Source organism: Crocodylus porosus, unplaced genomic scaffold, assembly GCF_001723895.1.
Source record: "Crocodylus porosus isolate Cpor-Errol unplaced genomic scaffold, CroPor_comp1, whole genome shotgun sequence".
In the NCBI taxonomy this organism is placed as follows: Eukaryota; Metazoa; Chordata; order Crocodylia; family Crocodylidae; genus Crocodylus; species Crocodylus porosus.
Genome location: NW_017728906.1, coordinates 182,545,925 through 182,558,595, shown reverse-complemented (window position 1 = coordinate 182,558,595; position 12,671 = coordinate 182,545,925).

The following is a 12,671-nucleotide window of genomic DNA, read 5'->3' as shown; positions in this document are numbered from 1 at the left end:
GGGAGGAGAGGAATAAAGAGTGAGATGTGAGGGGAATAGAGAATTGTTGTTCAGATACATGGCTGCCATGAGAGTGGTGCTGGGAGTGGGCAGGAGGTTGGAGGTCTGGGAACAGTGAGTCAGTGGAGCGGCAGCTTGGAGTAGTGCTGGAGGAGATGTTCAACTAAAGCCTCCCACACCCAGTGGCCTGGCCCCCAGTGGTAGGTGCACTGCTCTTCTGTTGTCTCAGTGGCGTGGGGGGGGGGGTGTGGGGACACCCACCACTGCAATGGCAGGTGGTGCTCCTGCTGTCAGACTGCCTTTGCCTGCCATGACTCCTCCTCCCAGGCCTCATGGAACAGCTCTCCCTAGGCCTCAAAGATATTATGCAACACATAGGCTGCAATGATGACACAGGAGATTCCTCTCAATGAACTTGAGGCAGGCAGCATGGAAGTGCAAGTGGCTTTTGAGTCAGCTGAAGGTGCATTCTGCCAAGATGTAGGTCCATCCCAGGCCACGATTAAAGTGGGCCTGATCGGGGTCCAGGTGCCCATTGTAGGGCTGCACCAGCCAGGGCAGGAGTGGGCATGCAGGGTCCCCGATGAGCAGGGGGGACTACTATGGCATCCACCTGTAGGTCCAGGACCCCCAGCACAAAGCACCCACTCTCTACCAGTCCCATCAGGCCAAAGTTCTGGAATAGGTGGGCATCATGTGCACTGCCTGCTCAGTTGGTGCTCACATGGGTGAATGTGTCCTGGTGGTCCATGATGGCTTGCACAACCATGGATTGAAATCCCCTTTGGCTGTAATAAAGGTTGTCTCCAAGGAGTGGGCAAGTGATCAAGGTTTTGGGTCACATCCAGGGCCCCAATGCAGTGGGGAAAATCCCCAATGCAGTGGGGAAAATCCCAGTGCATGGAACCCTGCCACCACTGCCAGGGGATTGTGGACATGGAGTCCCATGTCCCCCAGTGTGTCATGGATGGCCCCGCACACCTGCAGGACAGCCTCCCCAGTGGTGGCATTGCCCACACTGAACAGGTGTCCCACATACTGGAGGCTGGTGGGTATGGCTAGCTTCAGCAGCATGAGAGCCAGGCAAGTGTCAGTGAGGAGGGCTGGGCACATGTCAGTGTCCTCCCTCTCCAGGTGGGACTGGAGCATTCTGTACTTGGACCAGGGCTTTTCAATATGCTCATCAATGATTTGGACTTGGGTATAAAAAGCAAACTGTCAAAGTTCACTGTTGACACCAAATTATGGGGGAGCATGATTGTGGCAGGCCACTGTTGGTGACTCCCACTTCAAGAGCTGGAGCAGCAGCCAGGTGCTTGTGTATGGTGGCCATTTTAGGACTCAGGATACATATAGGGTGAAGTAGCAGTTTGCTGCTGGCAGTCACGTGGGAGATATCAGTCAGCAGAGCTGAGGCTCAGAAACAGCTTGGAGGTTTATGGGCAGGGGTTATGGGGATGGAGGAGGCTCCTGGTGCTAGGCGTAACCTAAAATTACACCCTGCCAGAGATGGGTGGCCTGATGGGGCTCCTAGTGGCATGGGAGCCCCCAGGCAATGCCAGGCCAGATACCAACCCAGTGAAAGGTGGGTTGGGGTGCCTTAATAACTCTAGCTCCCACAACTGGGTGGGTAACTCCAGAGTAGGGCCCAAGAAGGCAGATCCATATAAGGGAGTTTAGGCTAGTTGCTCGGAAACGTGACTTGAGGCACCCTCGACTGGTCAATACTGGAGCCAGGACCACAAGGGTCAAAATGGTCAGGGGCTTACTGCGAGGGACTCCCAGAGCCAAGGGCTTGGAGTTCCAACTGGCCATGGAGGTGAGGTCAGGGCCTGTGTGGCTAAAGGTCCCGGGGGGCCACAGCCAAGAAGAAGAATAGTGTAGGGAGCTTGGTATCCCAGAATGAGGGTGGAATAGGCCACCTGATTGGTAGGGATCTAGTTGGGGCCCAGCATGGAGGGTTATGGGGCCCAGTGTGGGGCCAGAGATGTTAAGAGCTTAGATGCCATCTGCAAGGCATGGGCTGCGGGTTCAGGCGAGGTTTTGGACTTGCAGATAATGCCCCCTGGAAATGGGCAGGTTCCCACCTGGGTAATATCTTAATGATTTTCCATCAAGGTATGGCAGGTGAGAGAAGTGGGACGCTTTCTGGGTCAGCCAGAAGGCATTGACTCACTGCTCATCATCCCAGGTCTTTTGAATGGGGTGCTGCCACCAATGCTGGCTGACACACTGGACCCAGAAGCGGCAGGGCTGCAGTCCCAGGATGGCAATGGTGACCCTGGCAGTGGCATCATGGAGCCCCCTATTGGCCTCACTTGTGGTGGCAGCTGTGTGGCATTGGCAGTAGCTGCATAGCAGCGGCAGCCCTGGGATGGTGCATTGTGGGTGGGTAGGTGGTCTCTGGTCATGGGGGAGCCAGGCAGGGTGAGACAGCCCTGGGCTAGGCGACAGTCAGTGTGGTGAGCTAACAAGGCGATTGCAATGGCCAGCAGGAGCCCACAATGCTGGTCGTTGCTGCCAGGGCCACAGGCTGAGGCAGCTATAGCATGGGGAGGCAGAGTGGGCATAGACAAAGCTGCCGTGTCTGTGCTTGCCATGCTACTCCTGACCAAAGCAAGAGGCTTCCCAGAGAGCAGAGAGCAGGGCTAGCTTTAAAAGAAGGCTGCTAGGTGCTGGCAACTGCAGCTGGAACCTAGAGCTCCTTCTGGTGGCAGCAGGGTCACATTGCAGCTCTGCAGGGAATTGGTTGTGAATTTTCTCCCTAATCACTGCATGTGTACATATCTACCCAAAAACCCTTACTGGTTGCATCTACACAAGAGGCTACATCACTGTAGCAACACAGTATGGTGACTGAGCATCAGCAGGCACAAACTTTGATGCCACAGCTATATCGCACTAGCAATGCACTCCCTTGCTACAGCATGTTGCTACAGTGACGTAGTGACTAAAAATAACCATGTGTCACTGGCACGGCACGGTACAGGCTGTTACTCTGGCACCATTTAGTACTTCTGGAAGTACTAAATCATGCTGCAGTAACAACGGTGCCATAGGGGCACACGTAGATCTGCCCACTTTGTAGTAGCTTAATGCACAGTAAATTTATGCTGGGGTAAATGCATGCGTAGATACACCCTGTATAAATTTAAAAATCTGTTCCCTTCTTTTCTTCTCAGGTAGAACTATAAAGTGATTTACATTCACTCCATTGTAGTTTTGTGAGATCTTTGGTTATGAAGTATATTACTGATCAATGATCTCAAACAGCGTCCAATCAGTGCCAAACATTTAGGGGATAGTTTGAGTGATTAGATTGAGCTCAGATAAAGGCACAATGAGGAAGCTAAAATTTCTCAGAGGAATTCAGAGAAGCATGGATTTTAAGTGACTAACTATACTGTGGCAAAAAGGAGAGTTAGGATTAATCAGAACAGCTACATCCCCTCTGCACATTCCTGCCCAAATTGCTTCTCCCATTCACCATTCTTCCCTACCCTACCCTCTTGCTATGACGAGCATCAAGTGCTCCTCTATACTCATGATTCAGAATGAACATATACAGTCATGCAGTTATGGAGGCACCATTACTGTCCTTTGCAGGCATGCAGCACAACTACTGTCCTTTGCAGGCATGCTCTAAAAGACCATTCCTTTCACAGAACTTTTAAAAGTCTTTGGCAATATCACATCAAGCCCTTTGTTTGTTTTTTGTGTTTTTTATTCAATGTCTCCTGTAGCAAAACAGAGTGGCAAAGAATTTGAAACTGGGCTTCCTAAAATTATGGTTCTCTCATAAATCCAATGTACTATTTTTGTCTACAGCTAAGTACTCCAAAGCTACAATGAAAACGTATTCTCTGTATTCTTGCAGCATTTTGTTTTTACTGTCTGCGTGTGGTAATGCAATGGAAATCAAGGCATATATTGCAAAGAGAAATAACCCAGGCTATTTATTTCCTAGCTAATATTTGCACCAAACCATTGTAAAAATTATTAATAAATAGCTCCATTTTCATATACAATATTCTTATAATATAGTCCATTTGCTTTTGTAAACATACTCAGAAAGCCTTGGATGACAAGTAATTCACAGCTTCAATATCCTTCACTAATTGAACCAGGATGAAATGGGGAGAGCACTAATCAGAACCGATTTCAAATTCTGCTCACTTGAGGGAGTGAAAATGGTATCTTCTCCCAAGAGGAAATATTGAAACTGCATTAAATAGACAAGCCCTGTGATATCCCATGTCTCTCAGGAGAGACAGGAGTCTAATAAACTGCAAAGCATTTCCCTGTTGAGTTAGAACACCAGGAGAAAGGCACAAATTTTAATGAAATGACTCGACTGCAAATGGGCAAGATAATGGTTACCTTTCCACAACACTTCAACTCCATTTTTCAGTCCTTTTTCTGTTGTCAATAGAGGACTAGGTTGGTTATTTGCCTACCCTTATACATTTAGATTGAGACAGAACCAGGTTCTTTGAAAAAAGGACTATTTTCTCCTTTCTTTCTTTAGAGCAATCTTGTTCTGTTTGAAACAGACCCTTATTATTTGACCTAAGTATTCTATTGTGGTGTAGTCAGAATGGTTTCTTTGTACAAAGGTTTAAGAACTACTCAGAGTGGTTTTTATACAAAAATCCTACAGAAAACTCCTGCTTTGATAATGGTAAATAAATGGGCTTGTCTTGAAATGTTTTATGAAGCAGCCACCTTTAAAAAGTGACTGCTGAAGAGGCCTGAAAAAGGAACATTTATTAAGCACATGAAGAGCAGCTTTTCATTACTGGAACACTGTTCCGAGAGGTGACTTATTTGAAGGAGGTATTTTCAACTTAAGCTATTAAGATAACAACCTAATAGGTTTTTAACATGGTGTTGTTAATTAGGGAAGTAAAAGTAATGTATTTTATTTAGCACAAATATTCTGACAAGTAACTTTCAGCAGTCAAAGGTGGATAAGCTTGTATCTATCTAAAATGCAAAGACTGAAAGGAGATTCCACACTAAATGGCATATTAATCAGTGATGGATGTGTGGTTCATCAAGTGTAACTAAAATGCCACCCTTTCCTCATTGTACTTTTACTCAGTTCTGTTGCACTCTATCAAGGCACTTTCTCATATTCTTCCAAAAACCCAATCCCTAGGGTTTTGATATGAAAGACTTAACAACAGACCTTTTCTCCTCCTCTTCAGGGACTTTACTATATTGTGCAAACAGATGCTATACATAGTGTTTTTTTCTTTCTGGCATTCTCTGCTACAGCAATCACAGCTCATTATTTGTGTTGTCATAACACTTAGGGGTGTCTGTACACATAATCCAGGGTGGGGGGTGGAGGTGCTTTAATTAGAGTGGCTCCTGGACAGCCGCTCTAATTAAAATGCCACGATGTCATGTATGTTGAGTGTCCTGCATTTCAAAATGGCCACAGGGGTGCTTTAACACTCATTTGACAAATTTTAGTTAAACCACCCCTATGGCCATTTTGAAATGCAGGATGCTTAATACACATGATGATGAGGCACTCTGAAGCATTCTAATTAATCAAGTCTGCTCCAACTCATTCTAATTAGAATGCGTCGGAGCGCCTGCATAGGCACCCTTGGTGACTTAGTCATAGGGCAGGATGCCAATGTTGAGGCATTTGTTGAGGCACTCTGACCTTGGGGCTACAAGTCCTCAAATGCTTAGATCTTGAATTTAAAGAGTATAGTGGATTAGGGTATAGAAAAAGCGGGGTATAGATAGACCTGAAACTTTTTTAAAGGGCCAGCATATCCTTTGGTATATAATCTCATACCCAGGAGAAGTTTTACAATCTTTTCTCCAATGCCTGATGAAGGGTGTTTGTGGCCAAAAGCTTGCAATTAAAGAATATTTTTTGCAAAAATCTCATTGGTCTAATAAAAGATATCATCTCTACTATGAGTCCTGATTGCTTTTCCCTCTAGACCGACACAGCTTCAACCTGGGTACCTGATGGCATATCTTTTCACATTCGCAAACCATTTAATGAAGTAGACTGTAACATTTTCCAGTGGTGAGCTTGAATGACCCAGCATGTGTCATCAAAGGGGCAATGCTAAGACCCAGCTGCCACGGCTACTGCTTCTTTCCACTGCCACTTCTTCACACTACTAGGCCGCAGCCCACCAGAGCACAATGATGGCAGCACCTCCAGTGATGAACACGACCAGTCTCCCATCACAGAACTCTGCAGCTCCACAGGCTCCAGCGACTCCACAGGCCAGAGGCTCCCAACACCAGATTTAATGCATTTCCCCAACCTTCTTCTTTTTGAACTTTCCTTCCTGCCTCGTTTAAGTGCAACTTGCAGTGCAGGATAATGAACCACCTGCCACCTGTACATGATTTCTAAATGGATTAATCTTTTCACAGTTGTTTCATGGATGGAATTATTTTAAGAGCTAAAACAAAATTGGTAGAAGTAATGCACAAGGTGCACTAAGACAACTGCTGTTTTGCTCATATTAATCCTTCAGACTAAAGCTAATTTGTCACATTGTTGTTTAGTACTTGCAGCTAAATAAGAAACCAGGTCATAATTATCTATACTAGAGACTGCTCTACTTTCTTTATGAGAACAGAGCTGCTATGAAATTCCTGTGGTGCAAGAAGGTAAAATGTGAGCTATGATTTTTGCTTTGATTGCCTCCCTTTTAATTTTATTCATAGTTAGATTCAATACCTTTTCTTTTTGGCACTGGATTCACATTTGGAAGCCAATTCTTCACCACATTAGGGTGGTTTCTCCCGTGGAGCACTCAGTGTCTCTTAGGAGAAAAGGGACATTGTGAGAAGTTTTGTTTATTAGAGACTTTTGTTGTGATGTGGCAGAAAAGTGTTAACATTTAACAAATTCTAAGGGAGGTTTGCTATCTGTGGAAAAGCCATTTTGTAAATCTGAGGAGTTTTTAAAGGGTATTAAAATGCACAGTCCTGTAACTGTCTTCCAGATGCTTTATGATTTACACATTTTCTATAAATTCATGTGCTGAGTACAGAAAGTTCTGCTGATTCACAAAGGAGATGTTTAGAGGGGAAATTTTCAAAGCTTTACTCATGCAGCTCTCGCCAGCGTCAGCACTAGTCACGTGGCTAAACACCAGCACACCACAAAAATGCTGTACAACAGCTTTGAAAATTTAACCCCTTTTGATACCTAATGTACTGTGAAATAAACCATATAAAAGTTAGGTGCTGCCCTTCAGAATGTAAACCAACTATGTAGCATTGCTAAGTGATAGCCAGTCAGCCACCCTGTCTTGTGTTGGCTCCTTAATACTATATGCTTAATGCATGGCATCTGGTAATTGCTTGTCAGATGATGAAGTGTGATTATTGCTGATAACAGCTCTCCCTGACAAATCTTTAGGGTGAAGTTACGCATTACATGTAGATCTCTGGAATGCTAGTGCTATTAAAGTTAGGAAGTGCTGTGAGCAGCCACATGTAAAGGGTTAATACCATTTCTTGCCTGCACAGCTCTGACTTGCCACTAGAGAGCTGGTAAGCAGAGGTGTGGCTAGAAGCCAGGACACCTAGGGCACATCCAGATGCAGGGTGTGCGTTTCCCATGGCACAGATAGCAGCCTGCTTTCGTTGTGCTTCTGCTTTTTGTCCAAGGGCATACACCTGCAAGTGTGCTCTGGCGTGCAGCAAGTTGACCCTGGTGGGGTAGGGGGGGGCAGGGGCCAGCACTTTATAAGCCTTACCTGGGGTCCAGGGGGCATCCCAGGGCATGAATAGCACCAATCCAGCCACTGGGAGCCTGGCCAGCAGCCAGACTGGGGTTTCAGCTGGCCAGGCTCCAGTTTCTGGCGGTGCATGCTGCTCCCATGTGCACCATGCTGCTTTCTTTAGTGGCAGGGGTTTTTTTACACTGGGATTGCCTTCAGAGAAAGGGTGCACATGTACCACATGTGGTTCATGGTGCCTCAAACAGATCTGAGGTGCCACAAAGCACACATTCATGTTCATCTGGATGTGCTGTTAGCAGGGGCAACATGTAGGGGGTGCACACGGGTACATGTGCAGCCCTAAGCATGGCAGTGCACCCCCTACAAAAAGGTGGCTGCTTGCCACCTCCCCTCCCCACTGCCATAGACAATGCCAGTGGCATCTGCAGGAGCTCCTGCTTACCGCTGGTGCATTCCCACTGCCACACTCCTGCCACTGCCATGCTCCACCAGCTGCTGGGGGCATGCGTTGTTCATGGCTGATAGGATCTATCCTTGCTTGAGGTAGAAGAGGGTGAAAAAGTGTGGTTGCAGTGGCAAAAGCATAGACCTGGGAGGTGGAGAGGCATGGGGACTGTGGCTTCCCTCTGCAGGCCTCCTGCATTTCCATCCTGGGGCAGGAAATAGTGAGATGGCTGTGCAACAGGGAGCCCTTCACTGACGCTGATTGATCCGATCCCAGCCCCCACAACCTGATCTCAGCCCCTACCAGCCTTTCTGAGAGAGGACTAAGCATTTTGCCTACAGCCGGGCAAAAGCCATGGGAAAAAATTAATTAAGATTGAATACACAAAGTTAATTGCAATTTTCTCACGCTGACTAGCCTTTGTCCCCAAAGTGCCACCATCTCTCCTGTGGCCAGGCAGGTTAATGGGGGTGAAGCTTCCCCCCACACCCCCAGTTTCTGTTCTGGGGTTTGTGGGGGTAGGGAGCTGTGCTACCATTACAGTGCCCTCAGGGTTTAGTGCAGTGGAGCAAGAAGCTGTGGGGAGTTGGGAAGCATGCTTTCTTGCAGCTCTGTGCTGCCACTGCACCAAACCCTGGTGACTCCACTCCCGGCATGGAGTCCCCCGTAGCACAGAACCTCAGGTTCTTGATGCTGGTAGTGGAATGGGAGTGTGGAGAAAAGCCATATCCCTCACTGAGCTACCTGGCCAGGGGAGATCTGACAGTGCTTGCAAGAAATGGGCCAGGTACAGTGAGAAAATTTCAATCAACATTGAGTAACAGAAATTAACTGGTTTTAGTTATGGCTTTTGCCTGGCTCTGGGAAAAGCTGGCAGGGCTGAGATTGGGTTGTGGGAGCTGGATTTGACTTGGCAGGAGTTGGTGAAAGGTTCCCTGAAGCACAGCCTTCATCCCCAGATGGGAATGTGGGGTTCTGTGGAGCACCCATGCCTCTTCACTTCCCAGCTCCATATTCCCACCACTGCTACCCCTCCTTCCTGGCCTTGGCAGGGCCCTGCTTGCTCCTGAGCAGTACCACCTCCTACCCTGGGCAGTAGAGTTCAGGAGGTTGGAAAGTTTGTCCACAAAGCAGGAGTGCATGCTGCTAGGAGCAGTACATTCTGGGATGCTGAAGATGAAAGTTTCTCCTTTTATTTCCGTGGTGCAAAATGAAATTATCCTAACACAAGCTGGAAAGCATGGCCTAAAGATAACCCTCACCGTAAGTGCCCTTTCTTTGAGATGCTCATAGGGCACTTAATATGAATTAATGGGCTTTAACATGCACACGGTTTCATTTTAAGTCCTTAGCATGAAATAAGTATAATGTATAACTTCAGCCTTATTTGATCACTGTGGACACCACAACCAGCCTGCCTGGCATTTAGACCTTTAACCTGGCATTGACTTGGCTCTCTCTCTGGTCCTTATACCCAGGCTATGTATGGAATCTTGCATATTCTTTCTGCACAATGTCTCTAAATTATAGATTCCCCTGCCCATCAACACAGGTACAATTTCCAACCGGTCCCTCACTTATCCCCTATTATACCATTGTGGACTAGACAAGTGGAATCTTACCAATAGATATTCAGAACCCAGTTTCAAAGATCATTTTCCTAACCTGTTACTTTGACTTTCACTGTCCCCTTTTTTCCCTTTCAGGACAAACCTAAGCTACCTCTCCTCACTATTAAGGCTCTTTATATGTTATTTTTAACATACTCATCCCTATTGCGATCTACATTTCTACCTTCGATCAGCTAACAATGCCAGCCTTTGTCAGCCATTTGTTAACTTTTGTACATGGATCTAATATATTTATTTGATTCCTGTCGTTGCGGCGTATGAACACCTCATGGTCTTTAGTGGTTTTATTCTACTGTTCTGAAAGGAAGTGCTATTAACCCAATTTTTATGACCAGAACTGAAGCATAGAAAGACAAAATGATTTTCCTAAAATCACACTGGGATAAAGCTATTGAAGCTGAGTTCTCTGAATCCTTGGCTGCTGCTGTCATCCTTGGCCAACTTTTGCCTCATAGTTATAGTTTGGAGGCATATAGTCCACAGAACTAACATATTGTGCTTCTTCAGCTACTTCTGTAAGACACCTTTGCTGTGATACCTACAAAAATAAAATTCCCAAAAGGTAAGCTGCCGCTGTTCAGAGACCCCTGTCCATTGTGGTAACAAATACCATTTCATTGTTTCCTCATACTCCCTTGCCTCCCTATCACCAACTGTTGGGTCTTGTTGTATGACTAAATACAGGTGTGTTGGGGTGGCACAGGCTGCAAGGAGCCTGGGAGCAGATGGGAAGGGAGAAACTCTGAGCTCCACTACTGCTCAAGTGACTGAGATAGCAGCTTGGTATTTTGGGGGTGTAGGGTTCTATGGGGGGCAGAAGGGGAATTTAAGGGGGTCATTCAGAAGGCAACAAGGGCAGTGAGTGGGGTAATTGGGGAAGCAGGGGCGGAATCCAAGAGGTGGGCGAAGGGAGCAGAATGGTAGGAGTATGATCTGATGGGAAGAGGGGCTGGCAGCCTAGCTGCACCCCACTCACCTGCTCCCCCTAACCATGTGCTACTCTTCCCCCACTTTCTTTTCCCCGTTTCTCCCCGCTCACGTCTTCCTCACTCATCTGCTGTCCCCAGTTGTCATTCCAAGACCATAGAGACCTGGAAGATAGCCACCCAGGATCAGTGCCTCCATGATACTGATGAACAACCATAAATAAACACAAACTGGGTAGCACAACTCAGAGATAATCCTTGCCCAAAGTGGAGTAACTTTAAAATGCCTAAAGAGCACTTAGCACTTGTTAATGAGCTTTAATATACGATTGTTCAAGTTTTAAGTGCTCTTAACATGGCCTAATTGTAACATGTAATCTCACCCTTATTAAACTCAAGCTCACAGTTAGTTCTAACTGCTACTATGTCGCCTTCTTTGTCAAGTAAGACAAGAAATGAATTAGCATAAGAACAGGTGTTTAGGTGGCAGCCCTGTTGGTCTAAGGACATAGACAGGCAAGGTTCTTTGGGTGAATCTGATATCTTTTATTAGATCAACTCAAAAAGTTGGAAAAATTCTTCTTAGCACATTTTCAGACACAAACACCCTTCATCATAATAAAAAATATCAGATTTATCCAAAGAACTTTGTCTACATAAAAATAGGTGCCATTCAGGTCATGGAAAAGCACGTTGAAAAAAGCATAGTAGAGAAATATTTACTTCTGTTACTCATATGACATAGGTTTGGTCTCCACACCTGGCAGCTTTCATGAGTTCACACATGGTTTCTTAAATTACTGTTTCTTTTTTTTGGCATTGCATAAGTTGAAAAAAAAGGGTAAAATTGTAAAATGTAACGTTAGGATTTTTAAAGAAAGTTTTTCAATATATTTTAAATCAAAGGAAAATTTCAGAAGAAAAAAGTTTTGTGTTAAAATAATCATGTTTTGTTTTTAAAATACTGTACCAAGATGTTTAAACTTCATTGATTTTTATTGTGTGATTTTAGCTAAAAAAATAAACAGAGAAATTTTACAATACTTCAGGCACTAAACCTGAATTATTTAGCAAAAACTATTTTATATAAAAATGTTTTTCCTGTTCTATTTATGAACAGAGAAGCAACAGAATAATTTCACAAATGTGCAGCATCAACGTATATATAGCTTTCTTTTCAGAACCACAGGTTGCTATATATTTAGACACACAAGTCACAGAACTCATGGAGGGAGAAGTAAACTTTTGAAAAACTGAAGAGCTGAAGTCAAGCAGTGAGTTTGCTGGAGGTGGAATTGATATGATTTGTGATATAATCTTTGAAAATGTAGCACACAAGCATAATTATGTCAATATTTTTAGAGAGGCAGTTTTCTGTTTTAGTCTCAAGTCAGTCAAAAGGCAGAATAGAATTGCACCTTTTAGACTAAGTTAGAAATGCCCATGCTTTTGTAAGCAGCAGCTTACTGTACTTCCTCAGATGCTGGAAAGGGACTTGGTTTTTCTTTTCATAAATCTAGACTACTTTCTTTCTCAACCAAATACTTTCAATTTTGTACTCATTTGCATGGATTCAAGTGTGTTAGGCTGGATTCTTCTCTCATGTAACAAGCAAGGGTAGATTAAGGTGTATTGAGGCCCTGGGCAAACACAAAATTAGAGGTGTCCTCCCTCCATGGGAGCTGGGCTGTGAGAGGAATCCTTCCCTTCCCGGTGCTGACTGGGAAGGCTGAGTAGACCCTGCTGGACTGCGGGTAGGATGGCACATGACTGCTTCTTCTCCCTACTCCCGGCTCCCCCTTCCCCTGCTACAGCCGAATATACACTCACGTACACACACACACACACACACAAAGGCACACACACACACAGATGCACACTTTACTCTCACTCACTGTCTGCACATGAACACAAAGTCACAAACTTACTC